Raw genomic sequence first — 25923 nt, 5'->3', positions numbered from 1 at the left:
CTTGCTCAGGGATACTTTGACACATTGCTGGCCTGGCCTGGAATCGTACCTGGGACAACCAGGGGCTCTGGTTCCCAAGGCGAGCTCACTAACCACTCAGCTGTGGCCGCCCCATTTTATGCATGTACGCACTATAGCAATTTTAGAACTAGTACAACAACACGCCCATCAGCCACAGCTCCAAGCGAAAATAAGGAAGTTGGCAAAATGTATTGTGGGTATCTCCACCATACGATATTAAACACCTGCCTTGTGCGTTATTTATGGATAGCGGGTATTACCAAGGCATAGCGCAGTTGCAAGATAAGGTAAGTCTCAGGGCTCTATTTTAAAAATCGATTTGAACGCACAAATCGGCGAGCGCCACCCACCATATGCGAGCACCACCCACCATATGCGAGCGCCACCCACCATATGCGTATTGCTATTATAAAAAGCGTGCTGAATGTAATCAGCCCGCTGAGCATTATGTTTTAGCGTCGCTCGCATATTTTACGCAGGGGGAGTTTTTTTTAATATAAATCACAGGGTGGATCTCGGCAAAATGCGGCGACATGCTATTAAGATGCTTGCCTTTATAAAAATTAAAGCATACCGTTTAGACGTGCTTCGAGCTGCTTTTATGCGCTAAATGACATGTTTAGGCCCGCTGGAGAGGATGCGCCGCTTCGCTGCACCTCCATACTGCAGGCCAGTTAGAACCAACAGCTATAGTATATTCATTCTTTCACATCTCTCTCAATTCTGTTCTAATTTTACAAATGTAAATGTTTAAATATTCCTTGGGATGTGTACATTATTAGTGTTATCCATATCAAACAAAATGAGGTGGGATATATTTTATTTTATTTATTTGGTTCCACCTGTCTTTTGAGTACAGTAGAGCAGAATTGAAAGCCAATCCAGGAGCATGGGTGGATCCCTTTACATTTTTAAAAACGCTTCATAATTGACTGATCTATGAGGAATCAATCTGCTGTATTTTATTTGCTTTTAGTCCTATATAGATGCGTGATCGGATGCGTAGTGCCAAAAAAAAAGAAAAGTTCTCTCGAAACACTACATCATGGCATGTTGACAGCTTTTAGGTCTAAATATGAAAAAAGGGCTGTAGCGCACACATTGTCCACTCAACGAGCCTATATAACACATGAGTGCTCCTTCTCGAATGACATGAGACAAATAGATATGTGGACATATCCTCCCTTCAAAGCTGTTCAAGAAAAGGTTTTATGCCTGTTCTTACTCTCTTAAAGTTGCATGGCTTTGCCAGCCTCTATCACACACTTCGTTTTGGGAAGAGAGTCTGGGATTTCAGGAAGAGTTTTCATTTCTGGGGTTTGCCCCAAACCACGTGCCCCAAGCTTACAGAAACCACGTGCCCCAAGCATATAACCCTGATTGGCCAATCCTTGACGCTGGTTGAGGAAATAGAATCTCAATGGATTGGTGCCAGACCGTACTAAACACCACTACCGCCAGGGGGTGTTGTTGTGTTCGTTCTGGTTTATTAACCAGGCAACTCTTAAAGGAGAGGACAGACATGATCTTGATTGGCGAATTTAAGTACCGGACGAAACACGCCCATGAATAATTCTTCAGGGGCTAAGCGCACAAAGAAGAAGAGTGAAGAGTGAATCGGATTATCCTTAGCGTGGCGCTATTTAGCGCCGTCTAAATAGGGCGGTCAATGTCAAATGAAGATTAGGTATTAAAACACAGTTGTATGTAAAACTCATCAGTGTGTTTATTTCCCCCCTTGCAGGTTCTGGACTGGTCAAAGACCAAGAACAGTTACAGTTCATGAATAACAACCTGACCGAACAGAATGACCAGATACAATCTAGATATGACAACCTGACTAACCAGAACAACCAAATACAGTCCAAATGTGACAACCTTACTGTACACAATGATGACTTAAAGTCCAAATATGACAACCTTACTGTAGACAATGATGACTTAAAGTCCAAATATGATGACCTGACTAAACATAACGTCCAGATGCAGTCCAACTATGACCATGTAACTGCAGAGAGAGATGAGCTGAAGAGGAAGCTCTGTGGTCAGTGAGATGTCATTGTTATTTGTATTCATGTTGATCATTATGTTACTGTGATGAACATGGTGTTCATCATTTTGTCATCAATTTGACCAAATGGATGGAAAAAAAAAACATGTGTTTATTATTTTGTTGTCAGTATCATGTGGATGGCAGATATCTGGCAGCAGCTGTTATTACGTCTCTACTGAGTATAAAACCTGGGAGGAGAGCAGACAATACTGTAATAACAGAGAATCCCACCTTATCATCATTAACAGCAAAGAAGAACAGGTATGATGTGTGTGTGTGTGGGCATGAATGCATGTATATGTGTGGTAATGGTAACATATTGTTATAGTATGTACTTCAGTAACCAGCATCATTTGTGTCCAGGACTTTGTTAGCAGAGTTGTTAACAACAACCAGAGAGTGTGGCTGGGTTTGACTGACCAAAGTGCATTGCGGAACCGGAGAGTGTGGACCTGGGTAGACCATACACCACTGACCTCACCAACGTAAGACTTCATACCTTCATTCGGGTCCGCATGGGTCCACAGCAGTGTGCCGACGGGCCGGTATTCCGACACTAAAACTAACCCTAACTCTACCCCTAACCCTAAACCTAACCTCAGTAACTAACCTGCCGACGCTAGTCGGAACAGCGGCCCGTCGGGATAGTGAGCGGACCCCCCTTCATTCTACTCTTCTTCATTTGAACTGACATTTGAACTATATTTCACATATTTCATCTTTGCTACTTTTTCTAAATGGCATTACATTTCACTATCCAGTTAATTTGCATCCAATATCCATGACATATTTTAATTTAAAATAAAGCTCATGATTTAGATTAAATTTAATACAATGTTCATACTGTACTTCTACAGGTACTGGACCCCGGGTGAGCCCAACAACCAGAGAGGAAGAGAAGACTGTGTTGAGTTTTGGAATCGGGATAACGGTGGATGGAACGACCATCTTTGTTCTAAAACTAAACGTTGGATCTGTGAAAGACCAATGTAGGGAAGCCATGATTTTCACAAAGCATGAGTTAGTTGGTGTGTTGGTAGAGCTACAGAATCATATCATATCTATATCACGATTACTTCAAACTTTTGCCTCTATTATGATTAATGAACCAATATTTAAAAAGCCAAGAATAGTCAAAAATCAGATCTACGAGCAACGCATTGTTGTGAGTTTGTATAGAGGTATGCACAAAAAAGTGTGTACTCCATGGTTGTACAGTATAATACAGGGTTATCAATCAGACTATTCCATTTAGTCTGTTGATTCGTTGTATATAGAATACATTTAAAATGTATGCAAAGCCATTAATCGATTAACCTACATGAGCAAGATTAAAGGGATAGTTCAGACAAAAAAAATCTTTTTTTCTATCGATTACCAACTCCATGGAGACTTGAATTCATGGATATTTAGTTTTTCTTTTTTTTGTCACATTCCTAATTTGATGACCAGCAGTAGTTCCCTATGGAGACACAAAGAGTCTCCTCAAAGTAAAAAATTAGGAATGCGACCCAAAAATAATAAAAACAAATCATGAATTCACGTCTACATGGGGTGAGTAATCAATAGAAAAAAATATATATATTTTGGGGTGAACTATCCCTTTAAGTTGATTATTGGTCCTAATTACTGGTTTTGATATTCTCTGTTCATTTAATTGCCCAGCCCTAAGCAACAGTACATGATGATGGCTGTGTTAACATGTGGTAGTTAATGTTCGCTTTGGTTTGTCTGCCGTGTAATTCTACCCAATATGCACTGTAGACATTATATTACCATTTATATTATTATATAATGTGACTAACATATACATCAGGGGGCCAGGTCTGGTGAAGGTGTCCAATAGGGAAATCAAATAATTGTAAATACTCAAAGTAAAAGTACTACATGTTTTACTTAAGTACAGCACTTGAGCAAATGTACTTAGTTACTTTACACCACAGAGTGAATGTTACTGACTTAAAGAGGTGTGGTTCTGAGTGGAGCCAGAAGGACGAATACATTAAAAACTAGAAGCTGACGCAGCAAGTTGGAAAAACACACATTTGATAACAAATGGACTCTGGTTCATAGACTTGCACAGTGTTTTATAAAGTATAACAGCACAGGGGAAATTGGAATCTGATTTCACGATGCACAGACAGGTAAATAATGACAAACAAGTCAGTAATATTGCTATAAATATTTACTCAGCATCCCTGTTTTGGGCATATCCGTCAAAGTTTTCAGAAATATTAAAAACTTTTATTTTATTTTTTCAAAAGCCAGATAGAAAGTTATTACGTCTACCAGTAGATTGTATGAACTAGTCCTTACCCGTTCAAAGATATGAGCTCTGAAATGATGTGCAGTGTGTGCGTTATGGGATGTGCACTGTGCACACAGACACAGTATATGAGGGATGGAAAGTAACTTTAACTGGTGCTTGCATGATAATATGTAGGAGCATCAATGTAAGAAATACCCGTTTCGTTTAATGGCTACAGAGATACTGTGTACCGATCTGCATGATTTTTGGACAACATCTGTAACAGGGCCAGACAACAGACCCCCCCCGCCCGCCTGCACACACACACACACACACACACACACACACACACACACACACACACACACACACACACACACACACACACACACACACACACACACACACACACACACACACACACACACACAGAGCTGGTTAAACATGTTGCCTCATGCTAGATGCAGAATAGATATGCCTCATGCTAGATGCAGAATAGATAGTAGATACACCATAAAAATGCTAATATACAGCATATGATTTGTGAAAGTGACAAACGGGCTTCACAGTTATGTCAGGTGTGTTCATATGCTAATGGTGATGCGATTTCAGATCAATTGCTCCAGCCACTGAGGAGAAACGCTGTTACAGACAGACAGACAGACACTCACTCACTCACTCACTCACTCACTCACTCACTCACTCACTCACTCACTCAGACTTTCCGAAAATTATATGTTTGATATTGAAGCAATGAAATATATTAACAGGAGCTTCATGTGGCTTTAAGATCGTTGATGTTAATTATTAATGAAAATGTAAAATAAATCAAATTGTAAATAACTGTCTTCTGCTTCTTATATTGTCCCTGTCGGGTGGAAACCTCCTATGTTTAAAACATACTACTTTTCAGGATTCAAATTCATAAGCAGTAGCAGATCTACAAGCTCAAAACGCGTTGCTTTGTGCCGCGTTTCAAGCTTGTAGATCTGCTAATTTTGATGCTTTTGTGCAACGGTGTAGTTTGATCAAGTTGGGCATTCAATTATGAAAAAAATACACAGAATATGGAGATAAGAGGTTTGTGGACTGGGTCACATTTGAGAGAATTATCTTCTTCATCAATGTTTCTAATTCATCAGTAAAATCCCCTGTTAAATCCTGCTAAAAGACTAAATCCAACCACATTCAACATTACATTTTGATTTCACGGCAGTAAAAGACTTAGCTTTTTTTGGAATCAAACAGTTGGAAATGAAACCTAAGACTTCCCTGTAGCTGAACTACAGCTGTTGAAGTGATCAGAATAGGATTACTATCAGAATATAGAGCTTTAACCTTGTTACAATTTTTTTTTGTTTTAACCAAAATATCACTTACCCTACTCTGACAAGAAAGGGGTGCTTCTAAGTAATGCAGATGTTTAAGAATAATTTAACTCTTGAGAGCGTAAAATGAAACCAAAAGGACCCGTAAGCAGTCCTGGAATTTTTGAGCGGTGGTCACAACGCTCCTATACGTGGCCGTGTGTGTGGGTCTGTCTGTCTGTCTGTCTGTCTGTCTGTCTGTCTGTCTGTCTGTCTGTCTGTCTCCGTGTCCGTAGCCTGCAGTAACCTTTTCTGACCACACATGTTAAGGGAGGGGCGCTGTTGCACACACACACACACACACACACACACACACACACACACACACACACACACACACACACACACACACACACACACACACACACACACACACACACACACACACACACACACACACACACACCACCACTCAGTTCACACAAGTGTGATTTTTTTTTGGTGTTGTCCATTTTTTGAGGGCACAAAGGCCAAATGCCAGGGAAGGAAGGCCATGAAATAAAACAAGATTTCAGTCCATTGAATGAATTTGTTGAAGGCATGATCACCTAATCTGCAGTGAAATATACATGCTGGTATTTACATTCTGATCCATGCTCAGCCCTGCACCAATCAAAGTCACTGGATTGGTTTAATGGGGGCTAAGGGGATTTCAGAATCTCAACAAAAGACATTGGTTTGATTGATTGATTGAAGACTTTATTAGAAGTTTGCATAGGAAAAGGTACAGTTTCATGACGGTACAGTTCACTGGTACAAGGTCTACTAAAAGGAGATCCATGAAAAGACTAATCTTATTTCCACAGGAAACCATTTAAGTATCTCATATAACATTGAATGACAGACGAATAGAACACAGTACTATGCAGTAGATATGTAAAGAAAAGAAAAATGAGAGAACAAAAAAATAGTCTAAACAAACAGTAAGTATATACAATGAAGGGGCAGGGGAGGGTAGGGTTGGGCTAGGTTAGTTTTTTTTACCAGTTGCGAACGGCTGCTGCCTGTAAGTGGTTTTTCAGGGCAATTTTAAAGGATGCTAGTGATCCACACTCCTTTATGGCCTTTGGTACATTTTGGTGGTATAGCAGAAAAAAGAGTTTGACCCTTTGTTGGTTTTGACTCTGGGTTGAAAGTGATCTGTGGCGCTGCCTCTGGTGTTGTAATTATGGACATCCTTAATGTTTATAAAGTATTTTGACAGGTACTTGGGTATCATAGTGGTGTAGTGTATCTTGTACACCAGGCCCATTGCAAGTTGCTGTACTCTGTCATCTACTCTGAGCCACCCCACTCTTAACTGGTGAGTAGCGGTGAGGTGAGTCTGATAGGGAAGGTTAAGCAGGACCCTAATTAGTTTATTTTGGGCTGTTTGGTGTCTACATAACAAGAGACACTGGTGTCTACATGACACAATAGAGACACCGGTATCTACTGTCTACATATTGACCAGAAAGAGACAGAGGAGAAAGTGGTACAGTCAGTTGGGGCATTAAGGCCACTGTGGCCGTCATGCCATTGTATTGAGGGGCACAAGGCCAAACTGAGGGGCAAAGGTGGCCATGGCCTTCATGGACTCCATGAAATTCCTGCCCTGCCCGTAAGGGACCATTTGGTTTCATTTTACACTCTCAAGTATCAAAGATCTATAAGGGTCCAATTGGTTACCAACTCTCCATCATTTAGCTGGGGACCACCTGGAACCGCCACAAGGACCACTGGATGAAAACCACTGCCATAACAAATGAAGTCATAAAGTCACTTTTACGAGGCAGAAGGAGAACAGCCTAGAGGACTTCCTCATGTGGAGGGGAAGTGTGCTTTTAGGGTGCCCTCACACCAAAATACCTATGAGAGTGGAATCCGCGTTCCGCCAATGCATTTCAATGATAAGGGAGAATTTTTTGCCGAAATCCTCTGCTGGCATGAAACCGCTTCACTCTCATTGAAATGCATTGGCGGAACGTGGATTCCACTTTCATAGGTATTTTGGTGTGAGGGCACCCTTAGAACACAGTGGAGTAAAGTAACTATGGAGTAAAGTAACTACATTTACTCAAGTACAGTTTGGAGGTTTTTGTACTTTACTTGAGTATTTCAAATTTTCTGTACTTTTACTTCTACGCCACAACATCTCAGAGGCAAATATTGTACTTTCACTCCTTGACAATTATTTGAAAACTTTAGTTACTGGAACTGGTTACTTTGTAGATTTAGATTATTATTGCGAAAACATACCACTTCAGTGCAGATCTACAAGCTCACAGTGTGTCGCATTGCGACTCATTATGAGCTTGTAGATCGGCTATTTTATACATTTTATACAAGTTAATGAGTACTTTCTCAAGTAAATTTTTAATTCTGGACATTTCCTTGTAACAGAGTATTTCTACATTGCAGTATTGATACTGTTACTTTAGTATAACATTTGAGTACATTTTACACCACTGAGAACACAATGGTAATATATCAATCTAATGCATGTAATAAACCTAAAAAAGTGAACTTGTTAGTTTTTTATGGATAGTCTTTCATAAAATATTAGACTTCCTCATTGTCTGTATGTGACTTTAGTTCTCTAACAAGTTGTACAACGAAGGCAGTCTGAAGATGAACCAGCATGGATGAGCATGTGTACGCCGAACCAGACCTGCCAACTAATGTCAGGTCTGGCCAAAGAGAGACAGGAGAGCATGAGATGGAGGACAGAGGAGAGAGAGAGGAGAGGATAGTAGACATCTATGTCTCTGCAGATGACCCTGATCCTGGCGCTGGGAAACAGCAGAAGAACACAGCACAAGAGCAGCATGAAGGTAAAAACGAAGTGCTACCATGATTAAAATAACCCTCTGTAACTTTCATGTTCAAAATTTGTACCCAGGTCTCTCCAGAGCAAGTGCTGACATTTAACCACTGAGCTAATGAGAGCCTGAATGTTTTGGGGCTGGTTTGGGTCCACTCCCTCCATTTCGGCGCCCCCTCAGCACCCCCTCTAGGATGGCACTCTAGGCGGCCGCCTAGCTCGCCTATAGCTAAAAACGGCCCTGATTCACACACATACTAGTCTAGTGGGAGAAATACGTAACAAAAATAGGCTTATGTGTTCAAAATTGTGGAAAAAGTGATGACTCATCAATAAACCATACTAAACCATAGTTTTGTGGGGTCCATTTTTAGCCCAAGGAATGTTTTTTCGTGCAAAACAAATGCTTGCAATGGATTCACAATCATGAGAAACCCCTAGTTAGACCTCTCACATGCTACTTAAAGAAGATGTTTTGGGGGGGTCTTTTCCCCCTGTATAGCAAGTGAATTAGAGCCATCTTTAATTCTCATTTTACATGGGAAAAGTGCTTGGATCCATCATTTTTTTAATTCAGAGCACAAAAATACTCTAATACCACTCTTTGGACAAAATAAAGTTGTATCAATAAAAAAGTGACATAGTGCAGCGATAACGAACACATCTACAGTATTGTTGCTATGGGAAAGCAGTGTTGTAGTGGTGTCTGCAGAAATTGCTATACCCTAATTCTGCTAAAAAAAAAAATCATCTGACATGAGATCTTGAATAATGTTCATATTTGTAGGTCAACTTAACGTGAGTTTGCAAAATAAAAGACAACTACATTAGTTTATTATACTGTACTGTATGTATAAGTATTGTAAGACATTTATATAGTAGTGTTTGCAATGTCACCTGAACATTTTCTATGGCAATATGTGATTTGTCAAAGAAGGACAAGGATTGTTTTGTGTTTTTCAAGTTCTGAAGAGTCAAAGAAGAATGGTTCCAGAGCTGTTGCAGTGTGTCTGGGTGTGCTGTTAATCCTATTAGCTGTCATCACTGGCCTGGGCGTATACAGTCAGTCATTCTATAATAAACACTATATCGTCTGTTGTTTTCGTCTGACTTGGTCATTCTAATCAATGATGGACAAACCAGATATTTAATGGTCAAAAACCTCCCAACTCCACTTGAGCTGGATTTGGGTAAAGGGGTGGTAGATAATATAAGAACACATTCAAGTGTCTAACAATGTCTTAAGTCAACATACCAATGTTGATGAGGCAGGGGGACACCAAACAAATACATACAAATTAAAATTCATGGTGTAGTCCCTTTAATATTTTTGCCGTAGTTGGTTTCTGCCTGACATCAGTGATATGTTATATTTCAGAGAGAGTGTTGATGGCTCATGGCTGTTGCTTGACATACATTGGGTCCTATTTTGGGGGCAGGTGAATCACACTGAAGGCAAACACCTTGTGAACTTCAGCAGTTCTTAAGGTTGTGTTAACTATCTGACCAAGCCATGCACTCTCGCTTATGTGTGTACGCACTATAGCAATTTTAGGAATAGTGCAACAACACCCCCATCAGCCACACTTCCAGGTGCAAATAAAGAATTTGCATGATGTACGATAGTAACCAGCTGCCCTGTGCATTATTAACAGGTAGTGCCATGGCATAGCGCAGCCGCAAGATAGGGCCCTGGGTCTCAATGTCAAATGAAGATTTACTATTAAAACACTGTTGTATGTCAAAACTAATCCGTTTATCTATTTCCCCCCTTGCAGGTTCTGGACTGGTCAAAGACCAAGAACGGTTACAGTTCATTAATAACAACCTGACCGAACAGAACGACCAGATACAATCTAGATATGACAACCTGACTAACCAGAACAACCAAATACAGTCCAAATGTGACAACCTCACTAAACAGCACAACCAAATACAGTCCAGATATGACAACCTCACTAAACAGAATGTCCAGATTCAGTCCAACTATGACAATGTAACTGCAGAGAGAGATGAACTAAAGAGGAAACTGTGTGGTCAGTGAGATATCAGTGTTTTTTAGTTTTTGTTTTTTTGTATTCATGTTCATTGTTTTTTCTTCATGATGAACAGTATATGAAGTATATGGTACTTCATAATTTTGTCATTCATTTGACCAAATGTAATGACTTTATTATTTTGTTCAGAATCAGGTGGATGGCAGACATTTGGCAGCGGATGTTATTACATCTCTACTGATAAGAAGATCTGGGAGGAGAGCATGAAATACTGCAGAGACATACAATCTCACCTGATCATCATAAACAACGAAGAAGAACAGGTGTGTGTGTGTGTGTGTGTGTGTGTGTGTGTGTGTGTGTGTGTGTGTGTGTGTGTGTGTGTGTGTGTGTGTGTGTGAGTGAGTGTGTGCACGCGCCACTGTGTGTGAGACTGTGCGTGGGTGTCCGTGTGTGTTGTTGTAACATCTATTGCGTGTGTACTTCAGTAACCAGTACTTTTTCTGTCCAGGACTTTGTTAACAGAACTGTTAACAAGAAGGACCAGAGAGTGTGGCTGGGTTTGACTGACCAAAGGAGTGGAGATGGGAGAGAATGGAAATGGGTAGACGATACACCACTGACCTCACCAACGTAATACTATACCTTCATTCTACTCTTGTACATTTTAACTGATATTTTAATTATGCTTCACATATTTCATCTTTACTACTTTTTCTAAATGGCATTACATTTCACTATCCAGTTAATTTGCATCTAATATCTATAACATTTTTATTTAAAATAAACCTAATGATTTCAATTAAATTCCAATAAAATGTTCATACTGTACTTCTACAGGTACTGGACCCAGGGTGAGCCCAACAACCAGGGAGGAAGAGAAGACTGTGTTGAGTTTTGGAATCGGGATAACAAAGGATGGAACGACGAATCTTGTTCTACAACTAATCGTTGGATCTGTGAAAGACCATTGTAGGGAAGTCATGATTTTCACAAAGCATGAGTTATTTGTTGTGTTGGTAGAGCTACAGAATCATATCAATATCAAGATTATTTCAAATCTTTGCCACAATTATGAAATATCACAATTATTATTAAAGCTTGTGCCTCTATTATGATCAAATAACCAATATTTAAATAGCAAGAAATAGTCATAAATAGCAGTTCTAGGGGCTCACCGTGTCACATCGCAAAGTGCTGTGAGCTTGTAGAGGTGTGAGCTTGTAGATCGACTGTTTTCACTATTTTTGTAATCCACCGTTGTACAGTGATGTACAATATAATACAGGGTTAAAAGGTTCATCAGTCTATTCCATTTAGTCTGTCGATTTGTTGTATATATAAGAAATAACAAAACATGTAAATCCCGCTTCTCTATTATTCGATTAACCTACATGAGCAAGATTAAAGGGATAGTTCACCCCCCAAAAATAATTCCTATTCCTATCGATTATGAATTCATGGATATTTTTCCTAAGCCAATAATTTGATGACCAGCAGTGGTTCCCTATGGAGACACAAAGAACCTGCCTTTGGCCTTATCTTGCAGAGTAAACCTTCATGATGTCACTGATCACATGACCCAATCAATCCTCCAGTTCTAGGCAACACAGAAGGGGGGTGGATGTTTTTCTTATTTCCACACAACAACTCTAAGGTATATTAATGACATGGTTCAATGTTAAAAATTAGTGGTATTCCCCTTTAAGTCGATTATTGGACCTAAATACTGGTTTTGATATACTTTGGGTTCAGTTAATTGGCCAACCCTAAGCAACAGTACAGTACAGTACAGTACATGATGGTAGACATTATATTACCATTCATATCCATATTTTCAATATCTAGTTAAAGAGCCTATAGAATGTCAATAACATTAATCTATCAGTCATTGTAATACCATGTACATATTCATCACAGGGCCAGATCTGGTGAAGGTGTCAAATAGTAGTGTCAATAATAGTGTCAAATAGGGCAAGATGATTGCTGTATAAAGTAATGAAAAGTAAAGTAAAAGTACTTATTTACTTTACACTTCTAAGTGAATGTTGCTGAGTGCAGCCAGAAGGATAGAAGCATGAACCAATTAAAAGTGAAAAGCTGATGCAGCAAGTTTGGAAAACACATGGAATAGTTGGGGGCCTTAGGGAGATAGAATGGTAATTTCTAGGGGTCTAACTAGGGGTTTGTCATGATGCTGAATCCATTGCAAGCATTTGTTTTGCACAAAAAACATTCCTTGGGCTACAAATGGCCCCAGAAAAGTGATGACTCACCATCATCACTAAACTAAACCATCGTTTTCTGGGGCCATTTGTAGCCCAAGGAATGTTTTTGTGCAAAACAAATGCTTGCAATGGATTCAGCATCATGACAAACCCCTAGTTAGACCCCTCACACCCTACTTAAATACCCCCAAAAAAAAAAAATTCTGGGTATTTTCCTCCTGTATAGAAAGTCAATGGGAGCCCAACTTGATTTGGCCGCTGTGGCGACCCCGAAGGTCACCGACTCGGGCGCCCTAGCTAAATCATTAGAGCATGCCCTGGGCTACATCTGTGCAAAATTTGGTGCTTTTAGACTGATTAGCACGAAAAATCCCCAAGGCCTCCGACTAGAATGGACTCTGGTTCATTGACTGTTGGCATTGGAATCTCATGCTACGATACACAATGTATTTTAGTTCATATTTATTTACCGTGACATCTCTATTATGGGCACAATTTCAAAAATCTTATATATTCAAAACTTTTTTTGTTTTCTTTTTTTCCCCCCTACATTTTAAAAGCTTGTTAGTACTGTATATAGCAGATTAAATGTTGTTAAAGTGTGTCCGTAGATTGTATAAATATTGAAGCAATGAAATGTATTAACAGGAGCTTCATGTGGCTTTAAGATTGTTAATGTTAATTATTAATAAAACATTGAAATAAATCAAATTGGAAATGACTCAGAATCTTATGTCCAAAATAGTTACTTTTCAGGATTCAAATTCAAAAACAGCAAAAATATCAGATCTGCAAGCTCGAAACATGTCACTTTGCGCCGCGTTTCAAGCTTGTAGATCTGCTACTTTTGATGCTTTTGTGTAACGGTGTAGTTTGATCAAGTTGGGCATTCAATTATGAAAAAACACAAAAAGTTATATTATATGGAGATAAGAGGTTTGTGGACTGGGTCACATTTGAGAGAATTATCTTCTTCATCAATGTTTCTATTTCATCAGTAAAATCCCCTGCAAAACCCTGCTAAAAAACTAAATCCAACCACATTATTCAACATTACATTTTGATTTCACGGCAGTAAAAGACTTAGCTTGTTTTGGAATCAAACTGTTGGAAATGAAACCGAAGACTTCCCTGTGTAGCTGAACTACAGCTGTTGAAGTGATCAGAATAAGATCACTATCAGAATATAGAGCTTTAACCTCGTTACTAAAAATATCACTTACCCTACCCTAACTAGAAAGGGGTGCTTCTAAGTAATGCAGATATTTAACAATAATTGTTTACACTCTCAAGTCTTAAAGATCTATAAGGGTCCATTTGGTTACTCTCCATCATTTAGCAAGGGACCACCTGGAAGACCCTCAAGGACCACTTGTGGTCCCCGGACCACTGGTTAAAAAACCACTGCCATAACAAATATAAGTAATCAGCACTCAAACATAGCTAAGGTAAGGTCATTTCACTCTCTCAAGAGTTAAAGATCTCTGAAGCCCCTTTTCGACTGCAGCTTTAGCACCACACCACACCGCACCGCACCGCACCACACCACACCACACCACACCGCACCGCACCACAAAAAAAATACCTACATTTTCCATTACTCAATCGGTAAGAAACAGATTGACCCTTTTACTGTGATTATAATACAATATAAATTTGTATTACAACTATCCTAATTATAATGCACTATAATGGATTATAACTGTGATTATAATACACTATAAAGTATTAATGTATTACTATTATAATTATAATACACTATAATAGATTATAATAGTGGTTATAACACAATATAATCTATTATCATGTATAAAAACTATATCCTGGTGGTCTAAATGAAAAGTCAGTGATCAGTCATTATGAAGTGTTTGGCCCTGTTTGGCCTAGCTCAGACCCACTCTAGATTGGATACTTGTTAGTACCACGTTTAGTACCACTTTCACACCACTCTACCCAGGTCCTTGTAGTGGAAAACCTGGCACAAGTGGGCGGTGTGGTGTGGAGTGGTGTGGAGTGGTGTGGTGTTGGGCCTGTGGAAAATGGGCTTAAAGGGGTCCATATGGTTACCAACTCTCCATCATTTAGCTGGGGACCACCTAAAACCTCCTCAAGGACCACTGGTGGTCCCGGACCACTGGTTGAAGTAATCAGTAATCAGCACTACACATAAGGTAAGGTAAGGTCATTTCACACTCTCAAGAGTTAAAGATCTATAAGGGTCCATTTGGTTACCAACGCTCAGGGTTAGGATCATTTAGCTGGGGACCACCTGGAACCCCCTCAAGGACCACTGGTGGTCCCCGGACCACTGATTGAAAAAAACACTGACATAACAAATAAAAGCAATCAGAGCTCACACATTAGGTAAGGTAAGGTCATTTCACGCTCTCAAGAGTTAAAGCTCTATAAGGGTCCATTTGGTTACCAACTCTTCATCATTTAGCTGGGGACCGCCTGGAACCACCACAAGGACCACTGGTGGTCCCCGGACCACTGGATGAAAACCACCTCCATAACTAATAAAGTGATAAAGTCAGTGATACATGAGAGACAGAAGGAGAACAGCCTGGAGAACAGCCTGGAGGACTTCCTCATGTGGAGGGGAAGTGTGCTTTTAGAACACAGTGGTGGAAAGTAACTAAGTACATTTACTCATGTGGAGGGGAAGTGTGCTTTTAGAACACAGTGGTGGAAAGTAACTAAGTACATTTACTCAAGTACAGTTTAGAGGTGTTTGTACTTTACTTGAGTATTTCAAATTTTCAGTACTTTTACTTCTACGCCACAAGATCTCAGAGGCAAATATTGTACTTTGACTCCACGACAATTATTTGAAAACTTTAGTTACTAGTTACTTTGTAGATTTAGATTATTATTGCGAAAACATACATTAACCACTGCTAGGGTTACCAACCGTCCCGTAAAATACGGGAATGTCCCGTTTGTGGAAACTAAAAGACGTGTCCCGTATTGAACTGATACGGGACGCACTTTGTCCCGTATTTTAAGGTTTGGGGATAAACATGAATGACGGGATGATTTAATTGAGAAATTACAGTGATTCTGCCTGTCAGTGAGCTTCCACTCTGCTCTCCTCTGAGACAAGCGCTGCATCCCATTGCTGTGTGAGGCGCTGCGCTGTTTGTAGGCAGCTCATTGGCTCATTAACAGTGTTGCTAAGACACAGTCTCCGCCCCCTACATCAGTCCCATGGGCTGTAGGTTCAGTCCACAAGTTGCCGTTGAGAGTGCGTACGAGCGAGCATACGACAGCACTCGGCTCAGTACATTGTAAATGTCTTTAAAAAAACGTGTGACAGAAGATTGTGTACAAACGATTAGACATGAATCCATGGGTGATAGCCTAAACAACAAGGTGAAAAAGCAAGCAAGCAAGCAGAAAATAAGCCATGGGATGGTATTCCTGGGAGAACTACAGTAGTCTTGTCTGCCAACTAAAGCGACCCCAGACTGGCTGGTATGTGAAATAACATAAGCATGCGTTGATTTTGTTTTTAAAACCTAATGGTTATTACTGTATGCCAATATGATTAAACTAGTGTTGGGTAACCAGAGAGTGGGCTCATGAAAATAAGAACCAGGTAGACCAATATGTTTTGGAAAATTGAGAGAAATAAAATATAGGCCTACACTACATGATTTTAAGGTAATAGGACATGGCCCAAAGACACCCGAATTAATATTGTGAAAGGAGAAATATGATTTAATATAGGAAAATACCCGTTTTAGCCAACTTTATAACCGAAAATACCCGATTTAGTTTCACCAGTGGTATAGGAGGTGTCCCGTATTTGAAACTCTTGGAGTTGGCAACCCTAACCACTGCAGCATAATTTGAAAATAGCAGATCTACAAGCTCACAATAAGTCACATTGTGACTCATTATGGGCTTGTAGATCGGCAATTGTTTTTTCTTCTTTTTTGGGGGGCTTTTATGCCTTGATAGGACAGTAGACTGACAGGAAATGGGGGGAGAGATGGGGAGTGACAAGCGGCAAAGGTCATCCGGATTGGGAATCGAACCAGCGACGGTGCCTATATGACAATACCTAAGTGCTATGCGCCTGGACCAGTTGGCCAGCCGTCGCCCCGTATATCGGCTATTTTCAAAAGATCTTTTATACAGTTGACAACTTAATGAGTACTTTCTACTTTTGTACTTTATGTACATTTTGATACCAATACTTTTGTACCTTTACTCAAGTACATTTTTAGTTCTGGACATTTACTTGTAACAGAGTATTTCTACGTTGCAGTATTGATACTGTCACTTTAGTATAACATTTGAGTACTTTTTTCACCACTGAGAACACAATGGTAATATACCCCCCAAAAAGTGAACTTGTTAAGTTTGTTAGGGATAGTCTTTCATATCAGGTTAGACTTCCTAATTATCTGTGACTTTAGTTCTCTAACAAGTCGTACAACGAAGGCAGTCTGAAGATGAACCAGCATGGATGAGCATGTGTACGCCGAACCAGACCTGCCAACTAATGTCAGGTCTGGTCCAAGAGAGACAGGAGAGCATGAGATGGAGGACAGAGGAGAGAGAGAGGAGAGGATAGTAGACATCTATGTCTCTGCAGACCACCCTGACCCTGGCCCTGGGACACAGCAGAGGAACACAGCACAAGAGCAGCGTGAAGGTAAAAAATAGGGGTGTAACGATATAGTAACTGTATCGAAATATCGTTTTTAACTTAAAAAATCGAAGTATATCGAAATGAAAACAGCTAAAATCGAATCGTATCGTATTATTTTGTATCGTATCGAATCGGCAGTGCAAAGAATCGATTGTATCGTTTCACACAGATTTAATTTCTTTGCTAAATAGATACTATATCGATTTTAAATCAATGAATCGAATCGTATCGTATCACCATGAATGAACCAATATCGTCCATGTATCGTATCGTCAACCATGTATCGTGATATGTATCGAATCGCTATTAAAATGTATCGTTACACCCCTAGTAAAAAACTAAGTGCTACCATGATTAAAGTTACCCTCTGTAACGTTCAATATTCAAACCCAGGTCTTTCAGTGCAAGTGCTGACATTTTAACCACTGAGAATGTTTTACCTTCAGGCAGTGCCAAGCCTGACAAAGGATCTAAATGTCTCAATAGAGTACAACCACCCCCAGTGTATAAATGGTAAATGGTGCATTTATATAGGGCTGGCTTTTTATCCAAAGCGCTTTACATAGATTGTGCTTTACATTCACCCATTCACACGCACATTCACACACCGATGGCAGAGGAAACCATGCAAGGCACCAACCTGCTCACCGGGAGCAACTAGGGGTTCAGAGTCTTGCTCAAGGACACTCCAACACTAACTCTGTGGGAGCCAGGGGATCGAACTGGGAACCTTGAGGTTCCTATCCGTCCGCTATACCGGGCCATTCTACCGATGAGCCACTGCCACCCCATATAAGTTACATTGTTGCGACTGAAGGTCGCAGTTTACTATGAGAAAACATCACATCTTGTCCGTGTTCATCCGTGTAGACGTGTACATATTTTTACGGTCTATGGGTTTGCCGCTCTGACATCATGCTCTGATGTCACTGTGATGTCAGGGGAACCACTCTAACAGAATGGGTTTGCCACTCTGACATCACACTCTGGCTTCACTGTGATGTCACACTAACAGAATCCCTTTTATGCCCATATATGGAGTTCCCTGATGTCATCAATATTAATGATGTCCTGTTATAGTGATACTGTGTTACAGTGTTACTGTGATGCCAGGGTGAACAAATCCCTTGTATGCCCATATATGGCGATATGGAGATCCCTGTGACGCCAGGGGAACAAATCCCTTTTATACCCATATATGGAGAGCCCTGATGTCCACATTCCTGATGTCCACATCACTGTGGCGCGACCTCGCTCTTTAGGGCGAGGTCGCTTGTCGCCCTGAGACGTCTTACTAGTATTAATATACTCTACCATACAGTTTGGACAAAATAACGTTTTGCTATACCCTAATTCTGAAAAACTATTTCATGTGACATGAGATCTGAATAATGATGAATAATGAATAATGATGTCCAGGTGACATTGCAAACACTACAATATACATTCTTACAATACTTATACATTTGTGAAACAAGGACTTGTATCTTATATTAAACTCTAAACCCACTGTACTAACATCATAGGATTATCTTGTGTTTTTCAGGTTCTGAAGAGTTAAAGAAGAATGGTTTCATAGCTGTTTCAGTGTGCCTGGGTGTGCTGTTAATCCTATTGGCTGTCATCACTGGCCTGGGGGTATACAGTGAGTCATTCTATAACAAAGACTATATCGTCCACTTGAACTGGATTTAGGTAAAGGGATGAAAATATAAGGACACATTCAAGTGTCCTTATACTCATTCTGTGCCAGATGCCAAAATGGCTCCAAGGTAGCTGTGCCGAGATTTTGTATGTTTTTCTTTACTATGCAATGAAAAAAAAAGTTTTTTTTTATATAATTTTTTTCCCCACAGAAACAGACACAGTTGTTGTGATTCAGTGGCAAAAAGAATTTTGGCAATCGGACAAATGGTTCCAGAGATAGAGCTGTTTGAATGAAAAAAAGTGTCCATCCACTAGAATGGACACACATGAACACACATTTTCTCAATCAGCTAAACGAGGGAGCGAACACACAAACAGAGAAAAGCATCTCTCTGATCTCAGGTCATTTTGACATCTTTTATGTAAAAAACACAAAAACCGTCATAAGCCGTCATTGGCACACAGGGCTATTGGAAAAAACCGTCATAAGCAGTCATTGGCACAGAATGAGTTAACCCAGCTGAGTGCTGCCCACAGAGGAGCGCGGACGCCGCGGAGGGGGGAGCAATTAGAGGTTAGGTTACTTGGGCCGGATTTAGACTGCAGTCAAATCCAGCCCAAATCCGATTTGGTTGTCAAATCCGATCTTTTGGCCCGAGTTTTCACACAGCATTTGCAAGTGACACAGATCTGATCTGTGCGTTCAGACAGCGTCAGCCCAAAGCTGCCCTGCGGCGACATGTATGCTTTGGTTACCGTGGTAACGACTTAGGCGTCATGACGCTACGTCACTACGTCGGCGCTAGTTGATCACGTTCAGGAAATGCGACATAATAGACCATAGCAAACACACGTTACAATATTGTTTTTCTCTCTTCTTTTCTTTACTCTTGTGTTTCGCTCTTCTCTGATCGGATTTCATGTGACATGCATGTGACCTGTCTGGATTTAGACTATTTTAAAAAAATCGGATTCCACTTTTGATGTGACTCAGATCTGATTCAGGCTAGATTTCAGTGGCAGTGTAAAGCCCGCCTTAGGTGTCTTGCTCAGGGATACTTTGACACATTGCTGGCCTGGCTTGGAATCGTACCTGGGACAACCAGGGGCTCTGGTTCCCAAGGCGAGCTCACTAACCACTCAGCTATTGCCGGCCATTTTATGCATGTACGCACTATGGTAATTTTAAAAATAGTACAACAACACGCCCATTAGCAACACCTCCAGGCAAAAATAAGGAAGTTGGCATAATGTCTTGTGGGTAGCTCCACCGTACGATATTAAACACCTGCCTTGTGCGATATTAACGGATAGTGGGTAGAGCCAAGGCATAGCGCAGCCACAAGATAGGGCCCCGAGTCTCATGGTCAAATGAAGATTTACAATTAAAACAAAGTTGAATGTCAAAACTAATCAGTTTATTGATGTTCCCCCTTGCAGGTTCTGGACTGGTCAAAGACCAAGAACGGTTACAGTTCATTAATAACAACCTGACCGAACAGAACGACCAGATACAGTCCAGATATGACAACCTCACCAACCAGAACAACCAGTTACAGTCCATAAATAACAACCTCACCAAGCAGAACAACCAGTTACAGTCCAACTATGACCTTGTAAAATCTGACTCTGACCTTGAGCGAAATGAACTGAAGAGGAAGCTCTGTGGTCAGTGAGCCATCAGTTTGTTTAATTCATGTTCATTGTTTTTTCTTCATAATGAACATGATGTTACTGTACCATGTTCAACATTTTGTCATTAATTTGACCAAATGGGAGAAAAAATAATAACAGAGGCTAACTTTTTTTTTTTTTGTCAGAATCATGTGGATTCCAGACGACATTTGGCAGCAGCTGTTATTACATCTCTACTGAGGAGAAGACCTGGGAGGAGAGCAGACAAGACTGTGTAGACAGAGAATCAGACCTGATCATCATAAACAACAAAGAAGAACAGGTGTGTGTGTGTGTGTGTGTGTGTGTGTGTGTGTGTGTGTGTGTGTGTGTGTGTGTGTGTGTGTGTGTGTGTGTGTGTGTGTGTGTGTGTGTGTGTGTGTGTGTGTGTGTGGACAGGGAATTACTATTTTGTGGGGACCTCATGTCCCCACAAAGATAGTACAATCGGAGGAAAAAACCTTGTGGGGACAAATGTTAGTGTCCCACAAGGTGTTTAGGGGTTAGGTTAAGGGTTAGGGTTAGGGTTAAAAATGAATGGAATGTCCCCACAAATATAGTAGACTATGTGTAATGTCCCCACAAAGTAGTAATTGCAAACCTGTGTGTGTGTGTGTGTGTGTGTGTGTGTGTGTGTGTGTGTGTGTGTGTGTGTGTGTGTGTGTGTGTGTGTGTGTGTGTGTGTGTGTGTGTGTGTGTGTGTGTGTGTGTGTGTGTGTGTGTGCGACTGTGAATGCGTGGGTGTGCGTGCGTATGTGTTCTAACATATCTATTGTACAGTGTGTATTTCAGTAACCAGTAGCTTTTCTGAATTCCAGAATGCTGTTAGGGGGGTTATTAACAAGGACCAGAGTTTGTGGCTGGGTTTGAGTGACAGAGAGGAGGAAGGAGTGTGGAAATGGGTCGATGGTACGACCACACAATCACCGTAAGACTTTACCTTCATTCTACTCTTCTACATTTAAACAGACATTTGAACTACATTTCACATATTTCATCCTTGCTACTTTTTCTAAATGGCATTACATTTCACTATCCAGTTAATTTGCATCCACTATCTATAACATATTTTAATTTAAAATGAAGCTAATGATTTAGATTAAATGGGATAAAATGTTCATACTGTACTTCTACAGGTACTGGGGCCAGGGTCAGCCTGACAACTATGGAGGAGAAGACTGTGTTGAGTTTTGGAAGAGAGGAGGATGGAACGACAATTCTTGTTCTAAAACTAATCGTTGGATCTGTGAAAGACCATTGTAGGGAAGTCATGATTTTCACAAAGCACGAGTTAGTTGGTGTGTTGGTAGAGCTACAGAATCATATCATATCGATATCACGATTATTTCAAACTTTTGCCTCTATTATGATTATTGAACCAATATTTAAAAAGCCAAGACGTCAAAAATAGCAGATCTGATCGCTCCCAACGCATTGCAGCGCATTTTTGTGAGCTTGTATTGATTCGTTGTTTAAAAAGTATGTAAAGCCTGCGTCTCCATTAATAGATTAACCTACATTAACCTCCTGCTATACCATCAACATGTGGAACGCCCTTCCACAAGCCTTAAAGGAGAGCAAATCCCTAGCCTCCTTCAAAATTGGTATGAAAAGTCACCTTCAGACAGCTGCTACCCGTGACTTGTAAATAGACTAAGCCCCCATGCTCCCCCCGCCCTTTTCTTTTTTTTCTGCCATTGTTTTTGATGTTATGCTTTTGAAACTGATATTATCCTAGATAAAGTACTATGTTCTATCCATCTGTCTTTCAATGTTATATGAGATACTTAAAGTGTGGTTCCTTTGGAAATAAGCCTCGGCTTTCTAGGATCTCCTTTTAGTTGACCTTGTACCAGTGATTTTTACTGTCATGAAACTGTACTTTTTTCAATTGCAAACTTCTAATAAATTCTTCAATCAATCAAAAAACTGTATTAAGTAATGAAAAACGGACAATCTAATTGTAAATACTCAAATAAAGTAAAAGTACTACAACATGTTTTACTCAAGTACAGTATTTGAGCAAATGTACTTATTTACTTTACACCACTGAGTGAATGTTACTGACTTACTGTATAAAACAGAGGTGTGGTTCTGAGTGGAGCCAGAAGGATGAATACATTAAAAACTAGAAGCTGACTCGGCAAGTTGGAAAAACACACAAAATGGACTCTGGTTCATTGACTGGCCCTGTTTTTTTATAAAATATAACAGCACAGAGAAAACTGGAATCTGATTTCACGATGCACAGGCAAACAAAATAATGACAAACAAGTCAGTAATATTGCTTTAAATATTTACTCTGCATCCTTGTTTTTTTAGGCATATTCTTCAAAGTTTTCAGAAATATTAAAAAACTTTTTTTTTTTTTCAAAAGCCAGATTGAAAGTCATTAAGTGTGTCTGTAGATTGTATAAACATTGAAGCAATGAAATGTATTTAACAGGAGCTTCATGTGGCTTTAAGATTGTTAATGTAATGAAAATGTAAAATAAATCAAATTGGAAATAACTGTCTTCTGCGTCTCTGTCGGGTGGAAACCTCATTATGTCCAGAACGTTTCAGGATTAAAGTTTCAAAAGCATCAAACATAGCAGATCTACAAACTCGAAACACGTCACTTCGCGTTGCGTTTCAAGCTTGTAGATCTGCTACCTTTGATGCATTTGTGTAACGGTGTAGTATGATCTAGTACAGGGGTTTTCAAAGTGGGTGACGGGGCACCCTGGGGTGCCGTGACGGCAGTCCAGGGGTGCCGCGAGATAATTTGATAATATTCAGAATGTATTTGGACACTTGAAAAAATATTTAGTATAATTTTAAACTTGATGTACAAAGTTATTTGCAGTCAGTTCTAACCAAAATGTCTATTATCTCAACGTTTTCCTCGCAACATAATCACTAAAATATCATCACTGTCGGGCAGAAACCTCGTATCTCCAAGTTTCAAATGTGTACGTCTTTTGGTAAAGCAAAGCCCTGCTTCATCATACAAGACTGTCACACAAAACTAGTGAAAACAGCCGATCTACAAGCACACAACGCCTCGCGCTGCGAGGCGTTGTGTGCTTGTAGATCGGCTGTTTTCATTAGTTTAGTACATTTTATAGATGATAAATACAAAACGAACGGTTTTGGATATACACGGTTTCCACCCGACAACGACGATATGCTATAAATATAAGGTGCTGGGAGTGAAAATTATAATGTAGGGGTGCCTCGGATTAAAAAAAAATATTCATGGGGTGCCCTGAGACAAAAATGTTTGGGAACCCCTGATCTAGTAGGACATAAAATTATGAAAAAACACAAACAGTTATAATATGGAGATAAGAGGTTTCTGGACTGGGTCACATTTGAGAGAATTATCTTCTTCATAAATGTTTCTATTTCAACAGTAAAATCCCCTGCTAAACCCTGGTAAAAACTCAATCCAACCACATTATTCAACATTACATCTTGATTTCACGGCAGTAAAAGGCTTAGCTTGTTTTGGAATCAAACGGTTGGAAATTAAACCCTAGACTTCCCTGTAGCTGAACTACAGCTGTTGTAGTGATCAGCCTGAGCACTGTGAGAAACCTCAGTGTTCTTTTAAACCCTCAGAGAGCGCACCAATGGACCCAGAAGGACCCTCTCAGAGTTAGATAAATACAGAGGTTATTGCTGTGCACACACGCACCGATGTGCAAAAACATCTAACTTATAAATGCAAGATTAAGACCTTCCTCATAAATGACATTTTATAATGTGTTGCCATTTGAACCCTAAACTAAAGCCGGAAATGTACAAGTTGACTCTAAACCAACCTGAATATTTTTTCCTAATTGTAAAACCTAACTAACTCCCCAACATAATATGTTCTTAAATATCACTGACACCAAATATATTTGGGGTTTCGAGCTAAAGAGGGGGTTTTAGTAAACCCCTGGAATAGAGCAGCATTTTCAGCATAAGCATTTTCCCAAGACGTCAGCTACTGCTGTACTGTACATGTTTCAACCTACATAGGTTACAGGCTAGCATTACATAGGTACATACAGTATAGGCCTACATTAAATCATGTCATGTCACCATGCGTCATGCATGGCCTATTGTGTGTGCAGGACTATGTCACTGTAGCATAGAATTACAGGTTTACAACAGAGACATGCGTAGTTAACCGTTCAGACCAGCCGTCACGCTACGACAAACACATAGAACAAGGGGTCTTCAGAGTTACTGAGTTACTGGGCTGCCAAATCTTTTACATTAACCACTTGAACCCTAGCAGGAGAACTTTAGCCAGAAATAGCAGATCTACAAGCTCACAAAGCCTCGCAGCACAAGGCATTGTGAGCTTGTAGATCGTCTATTTTTGGCAAAGATGTTTGGTGTAGGGGGAAAAGAGCAGATCAAGGCTGCCTGCAACACAATTTATTACACTGCTTGGTTGAATGCTCACAGGAACAGAGCACCTCCTGCACCGCGTGAATGTTGTGTCGTATCCAATATGACAGCCATGTAAACGAACACAGTGTCATTTACAACTAAACATTGCTCTCAAGAATGATGCATTAACAGAAAATGGATTCTATTTGATCAACACTTTTCCAAGGCGACGTGTTGCGCTGGGGGGACGCCCACGCAACACTTGTGGAACACTTTTCACTACTCAAATTTTTCATTTTATTGAGTAGCCATGTAATAAGAGGGATAACGTCTGGCTCAGCGGTCGTTATCGAGAAATAAAAATCCCGGATAACGTTATCCCTTACATATTATGTAGTGGGTTAAGGGGTCCTTTGCCCTGGAAAACATTGAAGACCCCTGGTATTGAATCAGCTCTGGGATTGTTCATTACTTTGCCCACAAGATGAGTTTTGAGAGTCACAGGCCAAAATTAACTATAAAAATTGTTTATATCAAATATATTATACTGTATATGCATGCGTATATAGAATAGAATCTGAAATATTAAAATTGAATTTATTTTGGAGACTGCCACGAGTACACAGACATTTTTCATTTTCATGGGCATCTCCATATGAGAGGGATTTTAACGATTAGCATCATGTTTCGGCTTTGAGTTAATTGTTTATTCTAACAAACTATAATAATGTGACCAACAGTATTAGAGATTTTCCAACACCATGATTCAATTTGACTTTGGATTTAAAGGTCACGATTAAACTTAACCCATTAAGACTGGGAAGGCATCCGTGTCATTTCAGACATAACCC

At 40.0% G+C, this 25923-nt stretch overlaps 1 protein-coding gene across 1 annotated transcript in view; it reads right to left on the bottom strand.

The window, feature by feature from the left end:
- Positions 1–25923, bottom strand: part of mnd1 (meiotic nuclear divisions 1 homolog) — a gene marked incomplete at its 3' end in the record, with an annotated part of 88423 nt that overhangs the window by 47352 nt on the left and 15148 nt on the right. The gene's annotated exons all lie outside the window — the stretch shown is intronic.

This window comes from Nannobrachium achirus (assembly GCF_963921795.1).
Source record: "Nannobrachium achirus genome assembly, chromosome: 3".
NCBI classification, from domain to species: Eukaryota; Metazoa; Chordata; class Actinopteri; order Myctophiformes; family Myctophidae; genus Nannobrachium; species Nannobrachium achirus.
The sequence above is the reverse complement of the archived record's forward strand: the minus strand, read 5'-3'. Positions and strand labels throughout refer to the sequence as shown.